At 41.9% G+C, this 15,995-nt stretch overlaps 1 protein-coding gene across 5 annotated transcripts in view; it reads right to left on the reverse strand.

Annotated features, from left to right (window-relative positions):
• The window catches only part of STAG1 (STAG1 cohesin complex component), a 995,019-nt gene that overhangs the window by 814,635 nt on the left and 164,389 nt on the right, over positions 1–15,995 (reverse strand). For 3 of the 5 annotated variants that reach the window (XM_069213540.1, XM_069213541.1, XM_069213543.1), the window contains exon 2: positions 11,546–11,658. The exons of the other annotated variants lie outside the window; for them this stretch is intronic. The gene's annotated coding sequence lies outside the window, so the exon portion shown is untranslated. The remainder of the gene's footprint in view (positions 1–11,545; positions 11,659–15,995) is intronic. 5 annotated transcript variants of the gene reach the window in all.

Consider the following 15,995-nt stretch of genomic DNA (forward strand, 5'->3'; position numbering starts at 1 on the left):
GCAATAACCATGCTGGATAATTGCTAAGACACAAGTGTCTGTTGTTATTTCCTCCCAATGTTTGTAAAACTTGGTTAGTCTCCCCACCACAGGTGTTATGTGTTGGGGATTTGTGACCTTGAAGTCACTGTTTGTTTGGAGGAGTTTTGGGACTTTGGAACTTTCCTCTGTTCCTTTGAAATGGTCCCCCTCTATATTGTCCCCGAAAACCTCCCCGCTGATACTGGCTCTGGTAAGTGGACTTTGTTTGTGAGGCTTTGGCTTCTGTGGTTTGCCCTCGAAACCCCCCTCGAAATTGTGTCTTTCGAAATGTGCCTCTGCTCTGTGGGGAGTAAAGTGCGCCCATGGCTTTGGCCGTGTCAGTGTCTTTTTTTTTTTAAAGGTTTTTCGATCGCAGTGTCCACCTCCGGCCCAAACAACTGCTGTCCGTTGAATGGCATATTCAGCACAACTTGCTGTATCTCTGGTTTAAATCCTGATGTACGCAGCCATGCATGTCTCCTTATTGTTACAGCTGTGTTGACAGTTCTAGCAGCTGTGTCTGCAGCATCCATTGCTGACCGTATCTGATTATTTGAGATACCCTGTCCTTCTACTACTTGCTGCGCTCTCTTTTGGAACTCCTTGGGTAAATGTTCAATAAGGTGTTGCATCTCATCCCAATGGGCCCTATCCTATCTGGCTAGCAAAGCTTGCGAATTTGCAATACGCTACTGGTTTGCTGCCTGTGCCGCCACCCTTTTGCCTGCAGCATCGAATTTTCGACTTTCTTTCTCTGGAGGTGGTGCATCTCCTGAAGTATGAGAGTTGGCTCTTTTGCGCGCTGCTCCCACTACAACAGAGTCTGGTGTTAGCTGTTGTGTAATGTACACTGGGTCTGATGGTGGCGGTTTATATTTTTTATCTACTCTTGGAGTAATGGCTCTCCCTTTAACAGGCTCCTCAAACACTTGTTTGGAGTGTTTTAACATTCCGGGTAGCATAGGAAGACTCTGATATTGGCTGTGTGTGGACGACAGTGTATTAAAAAGAAAGTCGTCTTCAATGGGCTCTGAATGAAGGCTGACATTATGAAATGCAGCTGCTCTTGACACCACTTGTGCGTAGCCTGTACTATCCTCTGGTGGCGATGGTTTAGCTGGATAGCATTCTGGACTATTGTCTGACACTGGTGCGTCATAGAGGTCCCATGCGTCAGGGTCATCTCGACTCATTCCTGTATGAGTTGGGGATTGCATCATTGGTGGAGTGGCTAACGGTGATGGTTGCGGAGAGTGATGTGGGGATGGTGGTGGTGTTACTTGTTTAGCCACCTTTGCTTGTGGCTGTTTGTCTTGGAAGGCAAGCTTGCGTTTCATTTTGACTGGAGGAAGAGTGCTGATCTTCCCTGTATCTTTTTGAATAAAGAGCCGTCTTTGTGTGTGATCTGGCTCTATTGCCTGTAATTCCTGTCCAAATCTATGTGTCTTCATTTGTGTGGACAGTCCTTGTTCCTCAGTGTAGGAACTTGTTTTCGGTTCCGAGGCCGGATATTTCGGTACCGAAACCTTTTTGGCTGCTTTTTTCGGCTCCGACGAAACCTTTTTTACTTTCGGCGTCGTGCTCTCTCGGTGCCGGTGTCTCGGTGCCGAATCTTCTCTGAGCCACTATCTCGGGCCCGAGATTGCTGTGTGCCGGTATCTCGACCGGAGTCGGATGACTTCGACACCAGCTCGCCCTTTTTCGGTGCCGATGAACGGTCACCTACTTTTCGGGTTAAGCCATGGCCTGTTGGCGGTGGCGTCCCCTGGGCTTTAGCGCTTTTCTCGTGAGTTTTTGTTTTCGACGTCTTACTCACGGTTTTCGGCGTTTCTTCTGGATCGATCTCCTCAGAGTCCGACTCCTGGGTGGAGAATGTTTCTTCCTCCTCCTCGAAACGCTCTTGTCCTGTCGGCGCCGACACCATTTGCAGTCTTCTTGCTCTTCGGTCCCTGAGTGTCTTCCTGGACCGAAACGCTCGACAGGCCTCACAAGTATCCTCCTTGTGTTCTGGTGACAAACACAAGTTACAGACCAGATGTTGATCTTTTTAAATGGATACTTGTTATGGCATTCTGGACAGAAGCGGAATGGGGTCCGTTCCATCAGCCTTGAAGAGACACGTGGCCGGGCAGACCAGGCCCCGACGGGGATGGAAGAAAACCCCGAAGGGCCACCGGAGCTCTTCTTAATTCGGTGTCGATCTGTTGTAACTAACCCGATACTGAACGCAAACAATACCGACGATTTTTTCGAGATTCTAACTAACTTTCCGACCCGAAACACAGAGCGAAAAGGAACACGTCCGAACCCGATGGCGGAAAAAAAACAATCTAAGATGAAGTCGACGCCCATGCACAATGGAGTCGAAATGGGAGGAGTCCCTCGGTCTCGTGACTCGAAAAGACTTCTTCAAAGAAAAACAACTTGTAACACTCCGAGCCCAACACCAGATGGCGGGATGTGCACAGCATGTGTATCTGCAGCTACACATGCCATCGAACATATATATACACACACACACACACACACACATACACACACACACAGGATAATAATCACATCCATATGCACAGTACAATCAACACAAGATATTTTATTAGCAACTGAATGACACAAAAAATATAAGTGTGAAAACATGTTCAATAAGAATAAACTCTGGCATATTTGTGACAAAAATAAATATATCTGATAAGTCACAATTCAACAAATAAATACCCCCTATACATGTAATGAGAAATTCATGAGGAGTCAAAGGTGTCGAAATAGACGTTTCAATCCTTTTACCAATACTTCGATCATCATCAAGACAAAAAAAAAAAAGCCTGAAGGCACTGAAGATGTAAGGGAAATTAACTACATTAATACGGACTGACAAAGAGCAGTAACAAGATCACAAAGCGCTGCTATCATAATAGTAAGTACGACCACCAGGATAAAAATAATTAAAAAGGTATGGTGTGAGGTGCAGTCTCAGCCAGTTCCTACTCTACAGTTTAGATCCTCAAAAGCCACACCAACCTGGGTCCCTCTAGGTCATTAGTTTTCAGAAATGGCTGGGGTTGAGAGTTATCCCTGGGTGTCAGTCAACCCTGAGCCAAAATACATTAGCAACATAAAAATCCCCAGAATGACTAAAATTCAAAGTAAAAATCTTAGTGTTCCAACCTTGTATTTCGGATTTTTACCTGCTCACCCACACAAACAAGATACCACTTGTACCTGGAGTAGTGTGGGAACGATTGGTGTAAGAATGTTTTTCAATTCCTTCAGATTCCCGAACTTTCCCCACATGGGCAAACAATGCAGCAACCCCCTAATCCAAGTACTTATGTCATTCAAATAAAAAAAATAAAAAAATCTTATGGTTTCCATAGTACTTTTGGGTCTTTCCTGTCTCATGCGGTACTCCCATTCACACATTTATTGTCATTTTGCTATCTGGATAAGTTCTGCCAAACATTTGGTATTACATATTTTTCTACCCATTGTTGGCTACCAAATGCGCAACATTGTGCACCAAGAGGAAATATTCAAACATACCCATTAAAATGACATGCTATGAATAACCATAAATCCAGACTTCAACGGACAACCTCTATACCTAAACTCATTTAAGATACAGAGCTTTCCTTCATACCCTTATTTGATTCGTTAGATTTTACCTTCTGAATTGATGAATGGTTTAAACACAATGCAAATGTATAAGCCACAGCTTGGTTGATAACTTTGGTTATAAAGTGTTTTTTGACAACTGGCAAATAATATATTCTGCAATCCATTACTTTTATAGATTATCCTCAGAACAAAAATATTAAAGATCAAAATATAGTCACTTATTCTATTATTTCTGTACTATTTTTTATTTTTTTATTTGTGCAAATAGTTTTTTTGTGGAATAAATGTTTTGAAGGCTTAACCGCAAAGGGCTCTGTGGGACAATCTACCAGTGGGTCAGTTTCGGAGGTGCCTTTAAAAATCGCTCAGACACTACTAACTATATGGAATGATCCTTGGAGTAGGTAATTTGCCTAATTTAGAGTTCCTACCACACAAGTATAATACAACAGGCACGGACGAGAGCACTGAACACCCCCAAGACAGGCCCTTATTGGGGGGAAAAAAAGCCTAGACATTTTTTTTTTTACCCATTATCTACTCAAATACGGAATGCCATTAGAAAAATGTGTCAAGTACTGAAAACCGGCCCTCACCAGATACACTCGTGAGGGATGTGATGTGTGCAAACTAACCAAAGTTACAAAAATGTATTATGTTGATAGATGGACACATTTGGTTAAAAAAAAATTTTTTTTTACAAACTGTACAATATCCATAATCTACACACTAAAATACCAGTGTAATTTATTTTACATTTCTCCCACCTCAAGAAAGGCTAGAACTTCCATTCAGGTGCATCTAAGCAGTATCAAAGCTTACAGGCTTTCCAAGAAATTAGTCAGAGTTCAGACGCATTAATCACAACCCCACTGATTTTGAATGGACAATCTTCGAGCACAGAGATCCTTCAGCACCTCAGTCAAGCGCGAAGTATCCCGTTCAGGAAACAGATGAAATTGTTTTGGGGTTTTTTGGCAGAAAGAGACCAAACTGCCTTGAACAATTTGGTGGAGTGGAATAAGATCTGTGTGTAGTCCACAGGGTCTGTTCCTGGTATAAAAGGCCATCTGAGCCAAAGTTGGACTACACACAATGGATATAAATGTAGCCTACATCTGTCACCTTTCTATTTACACTAGGCTTGTCCATCAGAGTTCCCATCATCTCCTAATCAAGGACATTCGATAGAACTCCCAGATGAATTTATGGGATCTTAGAAACCTGCTCCACTCTTTTGCAGCATAGGATGGCACTTTGTGGTGTTGCATACCGGGGTGCTTGTGTAGGTTTTCTACCGTTGATAGTAATCACTTGTCTTTTACTTCCTTAACTTTCTGTGTGCGTCATCCATGACTATTTAAATGTTGCAATGGCAGTTCATATGGGCTTGTTAGATTTGTGACTTTGCCCTGGGCACCAATGTATTTTACATTCTTCTAAAAGAATTATGCCAGCACAGTATTGGTAAAATATCCTGAGCTGGCTACATCTATCTCAAGATGGCTGCCCACTGTATTCTAACAGGTGTTCTCTAGTCTTCACAGGCGGGAAGGGATGTATATATTTTTTGGTCTCAATTTGGTCTTCAGTGCCACGCCACTGTTGGTATGGGCCCCTGCCACTTTAAAGTCAGCAGTTGTGGTGTTTTTTTCCTGTATCGGTTGCCTAATACTAGTATTTTGTGTGAGACTGTCTGCATGTCAGTGCAGGGGCGTTCCTGTATTGGATAGCTACGCCCTCCTTTTTACTTCCCTCTCACTAATACTTCAATATGGGTGTCTGTTTAGAAGAAACAGTGTTGCTCCCTATTTTTCCATGTCAATACATTATCACCATTAAGGAATACCAAATACGCCCAGGCTTTCACCTTAGGAGGCATATGGTAAATACAGCATTTATGTGCTGCTTTGGGGAGCCATCGCACCACCAGCTTGTTTGGGAGTTGTCAATGCCCATTTCTCCCAACCTTTACTTTCGTTATACAGGTCTGTGGTGTACCTTTCGGTGTCCTCTGGCTCAGGTAAAGTTGCAAATAGAAATCAAAGCAAAGAAACATGTTGGGTAGATGTTAACTAAATTTTTAACATGCACCTGTGTTTTACCATGTGCTTACTTACCGCATTGAATAAAGCACAGATTTTATCTTGAACACATTGTTTATCAAGACAAACACTTTGTCTTGCATTGTTGAACAGAGGACCGACACTGAAGCAGGGATGTGACATGGTTTGCTCAAATACCTCTGATTAAATTTTTAAGAGCCACTACAAAACGAGCTGGCCTGACTCAAAGGTTTAGATGGACAGTCAGTCAACCTTGAATTCATAGGAGTACACTTGTGATGAGGAGCACAGGGCAACAAATTGGTCATTTAATGTGCCTTTATTTGCTTATGTTAGTGCTTCCTAATCTTGTCCTAAACCAGTATAAACCACAGTTCACTGTTACAAAATAACTGCATTTGAGTCGTACACTACGCCAGACACTGGCTGGTGCGATTCTCTTGTGATTTTGGATAACTGACACAAGGTTTAACACCTACATTATGTGGAAGGTGCTCGAGAAAGGGTTTATTGAAATTGCAATTTAGTTGCTGGGAGGACACCCTGGGCTCCTGTATGCCTCTTGGCTCCCCTTTGTTGATGTTAAGTGCAAAGTTCCTTGAGTACCACAAAAGAAGCTCCACACTTGGGAGAACATGAGGTGAGCCTCCACGATTTAAGCACTAAAGAACTGATAATCTGTTTTGCAGGCAACTGCACAGTCAGGCCAAACCTAAATCAGCATCTAACATGTAAAAATAAAAAATGGGTAACCCTGTACCAGCACAGACCCTAGCCTTTGAAAAATGACTGCAAGGCCGTAAGTAGTCAATAAAAATCATAAGCATGTAGTTTCATGGGCATGGCACAAAATGAGCAAACAAAAAATGAAAACAATTCTACATGTCCAAAAACTTTTGTTATTGTAAATCTACCTAAAATTATTCAGTTATGACTGCGTTTTAGATATTTAACAAGATCCAGTGGAAATCATTAAGTAATTACACAACTAAAGTGTTCAAATAATACACAGAGATTTTCTCCAGCTGACAGTAGCAGTAGCAATTTAGGATTAATTAAAGATTTTTAATGATGGTAGTTCAAGAGGACTAAGACTTAACACCAAATGATGGTAGACGACGCACAGCATCTAAAACCAGAAAACGATTCATACTGCAAAACGAAAACATCACACAATCACAATGAACATTCCTTGAAGGTAAGGACAAGGGATCAGATTAACAGCTGGGCTGGTGTACGAAAATGCATCTTTTAGGAAGTAAATAATATAAATACTCAGCTTACATGGACCAGACAGTTCAACCAATAAGCAAGCCAACCCTGCGATTGAACACAAGGAAATACATGTAACACTTTCTGGAGAGCAGTATCCTTTGGTTGGTCTGTGAGGGGTTGGTGACATAACTTTTTGTTTTGTTGCCCCAAGTGTGAAGGATATGCCCAGACGTGGGTCCCGTGCTTGCTATGCCACCAGCCTGGCTGTTGAAGGGTGATACCCTGAAACCGGTCCCAGGATGTTTGATTCTGGTCCAGGGAGGACCTGACCTGGCAGTTCGGGCTGGACTGTTCCCACGGGGAACAGGGTCAAGACTGATTTGCATATGGCTGGGTCCAAACTGGAATAGCATGGCAAGCAAACAAATCAAACTGATGGATTAAACCCAGATCTGGGAGTGGGGGTAAATGTCTGATTTGTTCAGCATTCCGTCCATCTGTTTTTCTATTTTACCCAGTGGCACCGTTTGACGAACCTCCATGAAACTTTACAAAAGGGCTCGTTTTACTAAGTTTGTGAATGGAATGATTTAAGGTGATTGGTCAAGCAGGTGCTGAGAAAAAAAAGGGGGATTTTATAATAAATATATGGAGAGGGAGAGCATCAGTAGGGTCCACCTCAAAAAGCCCATTTAGGGCCATGAGGCCCCTACTCCGGTCTATGTAATCAAGGGAAGTGGGGCACATATCCCTTCTCCCAAGCCTGTGAAGGCCCCAGGGACCCCACCCTCCTGCTGGATCATAACATTGAAGGGGGGGGGGGGTGCGCACCATCCTCCCCTCCCCACACACAAGCCTATAAAGGCCACTGGGACCCAATTGCCTGCTTCACTTTCTGTCCCGGGGAGCCAACCCCGGAACACAGCTTCCCTGCCCGCATTACTGTGCAAAGGTGCCAGACTGCACTGTGTGCAACAGAGCAAGGAGAGGACAGGAATTCATCAGATCTTGATAAGGAGCCATACTAATTTTTTAATAAACTGCTTTGGGGGTTGGGGTGGGCGTAGAACACACCACTATGGCAAAAACATATGGCGGGCAGAAAAAGTAAATGGAAATTCAATGGGTTAAACAAAAAACAAAGCCAGTTACCACCACTGGTCACCAACAATCAGTTTCAGGATATTACTGAATCAACTACTGTCCACCATGTCAGTTCAACAGATCGAAAAAAAGCATATGGCAGCAAGTGGATACAGTAGAAAGCATATAGAACTGGTCAGGTTTGCATTTAGAGAGTTAAGAACTCCAACACTACCAAATCAGCCAAGAACATACCACCTCATTCTTTGGTACTCTGGTACACACAGTGCTGCAGTCATAATGGACAACTCAAAACTACGAGTTCTACAATGCATCGGAAAATGTATATTAAGCTGCTGAATGCAGATATTGAGCAGTTGAAGAGGAGGTGGGCTTTAGAGAAGGCGCTCGAATTTCAAGCTAACATTAACACAACAGAACAATGAAATGGAAGCAGGGAAGGGCATACACAGAGGCCAAAAGGGAGTGTGAAACACAGATGAGGAAATTTCTTATTCAAGTTACTGCGTTGAAAGTAGAAACGGGAAACTCCGTTCCTGTTGGTCGTCAAAAGGCATGGCAATACCTTATCAAAATAAAAGTTAAACACTGTTTTAGAGATCAGTTTTGATATTTTGGGGTCAAACAGATAGGTACCTTAAGCAAAGACCTGAGGCAGTGAGACTGTTTACAGATCTACACACTACAACGAATTAGGCCACACAAGTAATGTGTACATTTTACATTTGTGATGTATCCCACATTTTGTTTGATTTATGATCTTTACCCTTGCACCTCAACATTCCTTGTACTCTCCCATTGGTCTTTTCGTGTTTTTTACCCACCTTGAGGCCTATCTATATGCAGTGCTTAATTTGTAAGAGTGTGCACCAGTGCCCAGGGTTCTGCTCAGAAAGCTTGTGGCCTGCATCGGCGTGCCCAATATCAAGGCTGCGCAGACTTAAATCCACTTCATTGCTCTCAAGTTCTTTACGAGATATTCTTTACCACTTTGTACACCTGAAGGTTCCGGCTTTCTTCCTTTGTGATAGTTTGTTCCCACTCTTTTTGCTTTTTCCATATTTACCTCTCCTGCACAAAAATAAGTGCTGGTGTCCCCCACTAGCAACCAATAGCTCAAATTAAGAACTGCTTATCGGGGAGCTAAAAGTGTTTTAGGGCATGAAAAACTTGATCTTTTGATTGTACATTAACTGTTCGGTGCACGTTGAGGAAGCTGGCACTGTTGCTCCCGACACTGATTTGCCTTAGTGAAGTTTAGTAAAATAATTTCACTGTGTAAAAGTCCAAATAAATGACTGGCTTCGTCAATGCTCGTTTCTTCTGTTAGTTTAAAACCTCCAAATAGCAATGACATGTTGACCGCTGTTTTTTTTGCAAATTCACAAAAACAGACCGTTCAAATATAGTATTGCATAAAATCCTAGAAGCACAGCGCATCTCACAGAAGCTCCCACCATAACCAATCACACTTCAGTGAGCAGACGGTAGAATTAAAAAAAAAAAAAGTCTGAGCCCAAGTTAAACTAACTTAAAGAACTTTGTTATATATGGAAATGATTACGTCAAAAGATTTCATGGGGAAAAAACCAATACACAACCATCAGACAAAAAATCCACACCATTAAATCAATTCACATTTAATTCTTACACACAACTAATCAGGAACGTGTCTTTCCCTGAGAATTTAAATCAGCAGAAACTCCCTCCCGCTACATTTTACTCAAACATTTATATTGCACCTTCTATATAAATCTGCGATTCTAGGATTGTTATCAAGTAAAGGTGGTCGTTAGCAAACACTGAATTAGTAGAGTTCTGGCAAGGCAATAATGCTGCTTTACATGATCAAAACAACAAATTCATTAAGGCTCTGCTTCAGATACTTTTTCTTTAAATCTGTCCACGAACTGCAGGGGGGAAAAAAAATTGACTTCATTTTGGCAACTCACCCATGTGTCTTATACAAAGCAATCTCAGCCTACTGTCAGAATTTAGAAGTCGCTTTATGCTGAGCTACACCATGAATGCATCAAGAAATCAGTTTAGTTTAAATGCTGCTCAGTCAAAGATGTTTTATTCCCCCGCCCCCCCCCCCCGTTTCTTCTCACAATATTAGTGAATGGGTTGATTTAGGGAGATACCAAATTGTCTTACAAGCCTTAGTAGGAGTGCACCAAAACCCTGGAGTCACAATAACACCACAGCTTGCTGTGAAGTGCATTTTCAATTGTGGCATGATCTATACAAAGTGGGTCACATTTTTTGAGGTTTTAGCTTTAGGCAGCGCGCATGCGCGGTCTCAAACTGAGAAATGCAGTGTCTACTTCGTAGGCTTCAGCCCACCCATAAGCTGTTTTGCTCACTCCACTGTCACTCTCCTCATCTTACTCCTCATTTGTTATGGCATGTATGCATCATGCCTCTTCCTGTCTTTATCCCTCTCCCGAGAGCAGGGACCACGTACTACCATTCATCCACTCCTCCCATTTTAGATTAGTGTTTAGGGACTACTTTAGCTTGTTTTTAAACACCCAACACAAGCACCTGTGCTCCCAGTCACTCTGCGTTCCCACACGCATCCCCTTGTTTTTTTTTTGAGCACTCAACACGAGTGCCTGTCTTCCCAGTCCTCAGCCGAAAACACAAACACTCGTTTTAAGCTCTGAAAATAAAAAGTGCACCAGAGTGGTCAAAAACACAAGTGCCTGTTGCAAGTGCTGAAAACGAATTAAACACTGTGGGGAACTTGAGTCTATGCCCTAACCAGACACTTCAAACCCCAAGCATTCGACACACCTTAGATCACATTTGAGGGGTCTACAGTTACTCTACAGTGGGCAGCGCATGAACAAGATGGGCTGCCTTCTAAAATCATGGTGTAAACACTCCCTTGAGTAGTCTGACAGCCTTGCACTGCGGGATGGTCTTGTTTGGGACTTCTTTTGGCAGAATGGGTGTCTAGCTGTCTCAACAGAGGCTGTGCGCCTCTGGGCATGCACCCTTACCTCCCATTAAACCTTGTCCTGCTACTGGCTGCAGTGATTCCATGAGACTATCTTGCTGGATTTTTGCAGTCTGGAACTTTAACTGCGTTCCGCAAGGGAATTATGAAAACAGGTGGATTAAACGTTGACAAGGCTTGTTTGTTGGGAAGTTTGGAGAAAGTTTCAGGTCCCATAATCTTGCGTGTAGATATGTCGATAGACCACTGGAAGGAGAATGTGGCTGACTAAGATTTAGGATTCAAGAACTATAGGCGTAGACACTTAATGCATTGTGTATATTATTAAAACTAGAGCCGTACACAAATACATTGACATTGCTAACACCTATAGTTCTTGGATTGCCGAGACCTATTGGCATTGCCAATGCTTGTTTAAATTCTGCAACATGTGAGCCACCACTCAAACAATATTGGATAGCTGAACACACCTGCTGCCCTTAGCATTAAAGCACAGCCTAGGCTAGTCAAAATGGAAAACTAATACTTTTCATTGCATTTACCAATAATTAATACTTACCATTTTTCAATCATCTTGAGTCTTTTATGCTCACTGTACTGCAAGAGCAATCTTAGTACGCACTATCAGACCTGTATGATCCATTTATAGTAGGCTCCGTGGGTTTCCCATTCCTGCATGGAACATAAACAAATATACAGAGTACCTGAGAGAAGGATCACAGATGGAAAGATCAAAGCTAAATGACACCTCTATAACTTAAGCTGCTTGGTCAGATCACCTCTAGTACTAAAGCTTTGTCTGAAATCAATAAAAATTAAGTGTTTTTTTTTTTTTTTTAAATGAAGCTGGAGTTTCAATTTCACTAAAATCCTTCGGCTTTCTCCTGTCAATAGTAAAAGCTAGCTTCCAAGTTTTCCAAGACTAGAAGCTGCCTGCCTTGGCCAAATATGACTTTTGTCTTACCCACAAATTCATACTGTTCTATGGACTTAATTGCTAATCCAAAGACTGCCCGACAATCCTCTGCAAAACCTCCCTTCTAACGCTACTCTGACACTTCACACACAACCTTTCCAAAAGGCTTGTCTATATTGCCCAATAGGAAATAGGTCTGTTGTTGCCTGGAATTCTTCTATACCTATTTAAAAATAGGCACTTCTCTGCATTGGTCCTTACCATACTTCATCATATGGCTGATTAGCATATTCAATGGCATAACCTTCAAATGCAAAAAAGTGGAGTGATTAAGTTTAGGCAAGGTGTTCTGCCCTATTTGTGACAAGCGCATTTTGAACTTCATGGAGGTTAAATAATAACTGCACTAATGATCTGAATCACTCCTGTGTCAGACCTTGAATAGGTAGTGCTTACATGTGGTAATTAATTAGCACAAGGTAAGCTACTAAAGCGGACTATCTAGCTGTTACAAATGGCTCCAATTTGTATAGCAATTAATCTCCTAAACACAGCCATAATTTTTTAATCAATTACCACTTGGTGTACCTTCTCCCAAACATTCTTCTTACACAGCATTTTCCCTAATCTTGTCTTTTCTGTGATATTTAGGATCGATTCAAAGTCTTCTAAAAGGGTAATCAACTACTTCAAATAGCTCTTTTGAACCTTTTCAAATCGGTTTTATACCAATCATATGTTCACCGGGTGTTGCTAGTTTAGACTATTCTATTTAGACTATTCACCAGCACAATCTCAAACGGCTCTATATATCTGGCTAACTTGTCAGATCCCACATTAATCAAGGCTACTAAATTAAGAATGCTCTTGAGGAGTATAGCTGGGTATATTTCCTCCCACGGTCGATTGTTCTATTTTATGAGTTCTATTGTCATTGGGTGTTAGAATGATACTAAAAGGGTAATTAGTTCTGATCTAACAGTGCTACAACCATTCAAACATTTAGTACATGGCCAATATTCTATATAATAAACAAAACTGTCTACATTTGATGCTGTATCTCCCCTAAACAAATGCTGGTTTACCCAGAATATCTGGAGGGCCCACACATTCACACCCCTAAACCCATACGATACAGTGAAATAATTCAATTGTTCTGAGGCAGCTTGTGAATTAACCTAAGGAACTTTATTGGAATATTCAAATTGCACTATCCTGTTTGGATCTCGCTCTCGAAGACAGGCCATGTCTGAAAGGACTATCGAAATTTCTAAGTATTTCTTTCTTAGTATTTGGAGCATCATGGTTTCACAATTCACACAGATGCTTCAGAGTATATAGGGTACATTGGTGCTTCAAAAGAGCAAGCCCTATAACAACACTGATTAGGAACTCCTAATTCTTATTTGTTACAAACAGGCAAAAGTGTTCACTTCATACCAATTTCAATGTGCAGAAAAAAATAAAATCAATATCAAATACCTGTCTTAATGAGTAACATTTCAAAGTTCTCATGCCTTACAGGACTGAGAGTTCCAAAAATGTGTGGCAGAAGTTTGGGAACAAGGCCCTACAGCATCTAGACACTGGAAATCATGTCACCCCAAGAGTTGCTAGCAGTAATCTTACTTTCGAAAACAGTTTTATACAGCTTTTGAAAGTCAGCAGTCTCGAGATGGAATCGTAATTGAGTTTGCGTGTCCCCTTTCCAGGAAATTCCTCTGGCGGCTTTAATTGGAGTAAAGAGATATTTTATCATTACAATGTACATTGAGATAGGCCTCTTATAAAACTTGGGCATGCCCCTCGTCTTTAGATTCCCTGTGCACAGAATGTCTACCTTTTTACAACAGTTTTTAATAGCACTACCAGGACTGTACTTTATTACATCAATATATTTCCTTTGTTGTAAACCTAAGGACTATCAGCATTTTGTACCTTGTGTGTGCTCTTATAGCACAGTATGTGGCTGAGTAATTCCAAAATGTAGCCCATTAAGCCCACTCCCTCGTAAATTCTAGCAATTTCGAGATTTTCCAATTTCTCTAGCCTCCCCTTAATAACAGAGGTACACAGTTTAATTTCAGGGTACCTCTTGTGGCCCACCTCAAATTGAAAATCCAGGTTTCAAACAGTTGCTGCCCCTGCCACTCAGGGGGCAGTCATTTGATTTTCAGTGTCCAATTTGTTACACACTTTTCTACAAAGCCCCAGGTTATGGAGATTGGTCACCTTAATTTGCACTCAGAAATGGTTTGGGGCTCTGGACTGTCAGTATTGGGCTCCAAGGTGCCAATTCTCAATTAGAAGGCCAGCACCCCTCCCTCCTCATTTAAAAAAGGAGGTGTCAGCCATACTACTTTTCATGGGGTTGTCAGGCTCGCAAAAAGGTTCCACTGTGCCCAGGTTGCACTTTGCTCTCCCAGCAAGTCTGGTTCAAATCAAATATTTCTGGAGAAAGGTTTCCGTTTTAGAGCCCGATCTGGGAACATAAATGACAGTCAGAAAAGTGTTCTCTCGCAATCCCTAATGTTCATCAATTGCATGTATTGGTATGACCAGGCATTAACTGATAGCCAATATACTGGCATGCCGATGTGTAAGACTTTGAAGGGCTGAAGTGAAGAAGGATAGCTTTAAAATTAATTGCATTCGAAGTAGTGACCTATATCCCTACCTTGTTGACAGCAAGCGAGTCGTTCACACCTGAATAGTAGCCATGTAATTGACACCCCATCTGAGTCTGCTTAATTTTCTATGCATAAAAGCCAACCTATCCAAATCTGCTACTGCCTGCAGCACCACTTCTTCCTTTCACAAATGTGTGTTTCCTGTGATCTGTCTTTCACTGTGGCATAACCTCGTGATAGAAAAAGTAAAAATTACCATTTTAGTGAGTTCTTACTCTTAATAAGTCTTTTTCCCCTTTTCAAATTCATCGATTCCCTGCCACATACCAGAAATTAGGAAACACTTATGTAGCTGTTAAAGGGCCGCCATACATGAAGCATCACAACTTTGTCTACGCACGGTCCTATTTGGAATTTGCGATTAGATTCGACAGAAATAAGTAACAAAGAGCGAAGAGGAGAATGGTCAGTTTAAGCCTAAGCAAACTGCTTTCTGAAAAATATTCTAGCCAAAATCTGTATTGCTCCTGAAAGAAGACTCGAGTGTAGAGTTGGCAGAATGTATGTGGAGTTGCCCATATATCTGACCTGCAAGTCAGGCGGGTGCATGACCAAGGAATACCACAAACCCAGTCTCACTCCTAGAGGAGCATTCTAATGTGTAGAATTGTGTTAGGGCATAATGCAATGTAGCAACGGGTGATGCATGTCATACTTCTATCAGCCAATAGAGGCCACAGGAGCTGCTCGGCTGAAATCATTACTGTCAGATGTCTCAAGAATCTGGCCTAATGCAGATTCCTAATTTGATCTAGAGTGTAACGCAAGGTGCACTTGAGGTCCAAAATACAAAGTATCTCCTAAGGTGGGAAGGAAGTAAACAAAGAGTTCAGTCCAATCTAATGTCAGGTCATCACAAAGGAATTCTATAGCTTCCTGCCCATCAAGAAGCAAACTGTTCGCATCCTGTTTAAATTAATTGGGTTAGTATCTACAGATGGACAACCCCAGCCATCAATAATTGAGTTAGAGGACTTGGTGAGTGGTGACATTGCTGATGGTATAGCTACTGCTAATGCTCCAGAACCTGGAAGGATAGCAGGACATATCCTATTGCAATACCCATTTCCACAGAGCCCCTGACAGCCACGATAGCTGCAGCAATTGGGCGACCCATTAGTACCAAATATAGAAGGTGGCTGTGATGCCGGTGTGCCCCTTAAACAGCCTGGGTTTTCAATCAATGTAGTAAGCTTTCAACTCAGCAAACAATATCTCGAGTATCAACATGTTTATGTGCAGGGCTACATCTAAGGTTCTTCCAAACAGGCGTTCCAATGCATAGCCCATTTAGCATTCATGATCCTAGCAGCTGTGCAGAAAATTCTCATGGACACAGAGCTTATTTCGGATGAGCATTCAGATTAACTAGTCCCTAGTCCCTTTCCTGTGCAACGTCCAGG

Source organism: Pleurodeles waltl, chromosome 11 (assembly GCF_031143425.1).
Source record: "Pleurodeles waltl isolate 20211129_DDA chromosome 11, aPleWal1.hap1.20221129, whole genome shotgun sequence".
NCBI classification, from domain to species: domain Eukaryota; kingdom Metazoa; phylum Chordata; class Amphibia; order Caudata; family Salamandridae; genus Pleurodeles; species Pleurodeles waltl.